This window comes from Ochotona curzoniae, unplaced genomic scaffold (assembly GCF_017591425.1).
Source record: "Ochotona curzoniae isolate NIBS_2020 unplaced genomic scaffold, NIBS_Ocur_1.0 contig_430, whole genome shotgun sequence".
In the NCBI taxonomy this organism is placed as follows: Eukaryota; Metazoa; Chordata; class Mammalia; order Lagomorpha; family Ochotonidae; genus Ochotona; species Ochotona curzoniae.
The window spans coordinates 6,923,869-6,926,363 of NW_024466219.1; the positions used below are offsets into that span (position 1 = coordinate 6,923,869).

A 2,495-nucleotide genomic window follows, 5' to 3' on the forward strand; every position below is an offset into this window, starting at 1 on the left:
GAGTTGGGAGCTGCAGCCAGGAATAGGACCAGGAATGGAGTGCCACTAGACCCAATTCTCAATCTTTTTTCATGCAGATGGCTCTGCCTGCTGACTCTGCCTCCGGCCTCCCGGGAGGCAGCTGTGATGGGTCAAGCAGTTGGGTTCGGGCCACTCACTTGGGAGACCTTGGTTCAGTTCCCAATTTTGATTTAGGTGGAACCATTGCAAGGATTAATGAAGTGAGCAAGCTGATGGAAACTTTTTCTCACAAAATACAATAAAAACAGTCATTAGGATGGGAGACCTGAGTAACTGTTTTCTGATACTCTTCTCTCCATGACTGAATGACAGCTGAGGATTTCATTGCAAGGTATAAGTTATATGCTTAATCTTATTTAAAATTTTTATTTTATGGGGCCCTGCATGGTAGCCTAGTGGCTTCAAGGCCACTTCTTGCATGTGCCGGGATCCCATATGGGCACCAGTTCTAATCCTGGTGGCTCTGCTTCCCATCCAGCTCCCTGCTTGTGGTCTGGGAAAGCAGTGAAGGACGGCCCAAAGCCTTGGAACCCTGCACCCACATGGGAGACCTGGAAGAAGCTCCTAGGTCCTGGCTTTGGATAGGCTCAGCTCCAGCCATTGCGGCTGCTTGGGGAGTGAATCAGGGGACAGAGAATCTTCCTCTCTGTCTCTCCTCTCTGTATATCTGCCTTTCCAATAAAAAAAATCTGAAAAAATTTTATTTTTTAAAACAAATTTTTCAAAAAGTTTTGAATGACAATGAAATTCAAAAGGAATATGCATTTTTTTTCTGTTTACTTGTGAGATTCCTGCTACATACAGTATATCCTTTTGGCCATTTCTGAAGGTAAACTTCATTACCGTTAAATGCATGCTTATTGTCATATACGTGATTGCCAGAACTGAGCAGATTGCAAAACTGTGAAGCTCTTTATGTGTTAAACATCTCTCCCAGTTTCTGTTTTCCTCAGTCCTTGGTAACCACCATTCAACCTTGAACTAGGCCAGAGCCCTTGTCTGAGTGGAATCTTGTGCTGCTTGCCTTTTATGATAGGCTGATGTCAGTTAGCATAATGTTAAACTGATAAGAACAGATACCACACTTGATCTTAGCCAAAAGGCTGAGAAGCGATGATGTCAGTTAGCATAATGTTCAGGAGACTTTGCTACGTTGTAGCATATATCAGAATTCCTTTTTTCCAGGCTGATATTCCATAGTTGGGATGTCATGAATGGTGCTGCTATTCACAAGCATATGCAACTACCCATCTGAAGATGTACAGCATCTAATGCTGCTCTGTATTGGCATCTGAAACAGCAGTCTTGCTTGAGGAAAAATTTTAAAAAAAAGCTTGTATTTGCCTTTCTTGGATGGTTATGTTACCGTAAGTCAATGAATTCTTGCTTCTTAGATAACAAGATTTCCAACCATCAATGTGCTCTTCCACTGGGGAGAAGAAACTAAAGCTGATGGGTGCAGACAAAGATGACATCAGGGCTTCCTTATAAGTGTTTTACTTGAAGGCCTTCTTGGGTTCCTGCCCTAGCCCGTGCTGCCCTGCTACAGTTAACCTGTTCTCCTTAAGGCACTTTGAGACCACTTCCATTTCATCCAAGACTTTGTGTAGAGAGCTGTTGGGAGAGGGTAGAAGTGCAATGGGGCGTGAGTAGTTCCGGGACTGAATGGATGCACTGACCTCGCTGCTGTTACTCTTCCTCCCAGGAGGTTGGTCACTCGTGGCTTTTGGCTTGGCAGGTCTGGGTGGAGGTGATGGCAGAGTCCTGGGAGAAAAGGACTGAGAGAAAAGCAGAGCCTGATTCCATCTGGAACCACATGTCTGTAAGAAGAAACTAGCCATGTCTAGCTGTGCCACTTGCTGAGGGCGTCCGTGATGCCACCGTGTGCATACTTCTAAGGAGGGGCACGATGTCCTGGATATCCCCTCAACTCTTCAAGTGCTCACACAGGTCACTCTGGACAAAGTCTGTGGAACTGAAGGCGATGGTTGGTGAGAAGTAGACCATGTCAGCAAGCACCTGGGAGACTGTGGTAGTCCCCAGGGTGCTAGGTGAGATAATACTGCTGCAGCAACTGCACAGCCAGATTCTGCAGCACTTCAGAACCCTTTGCAATTTCCTTTTACAGGGTCCTGCTTAACCTGGGAGCAGCAACACCACTGACAATAGGGGAGGCTGTCTGAGGGCCACCCAAATGCAACAAATCAGGGGAATAGTACCTGTCCAAATAGGGCATGTACTAAGGCAGTGGAGGTTAGGGGAGTGAGGGGAGGTGCTGCATAAGGAATGCCCTTCCAGCTCTGTCCTTCAAGCTTCAGCTCTCTCCTCTTGTCTAAGGTACCTGCTTGACTTGGAGGCCTTCTCTATAATGTCACACAGGCCATCCAGCTGGTGCAGGTTTTGTGCAGAAGATCAAAAACATCAACTCAGAGAAATTCACTTGGATGATCTTCAGTGCGGCAGTTTTAGGAACA

The 2,495-nt window shown here is 46.1% G+C and overlaps 1 pseudogene; it reads right to left on the reverse strand.

Moving 5' to 3' along the window:
* Positions 1-1,024: 1,024 nt before the first annotated feature.
* LOC121160122 lies at positions 1,025-1,136 on the reverse strand (annotated as a pseudogene).
* Positions 1,137-2,495: the final 1,359 nt, after the last annotated feature.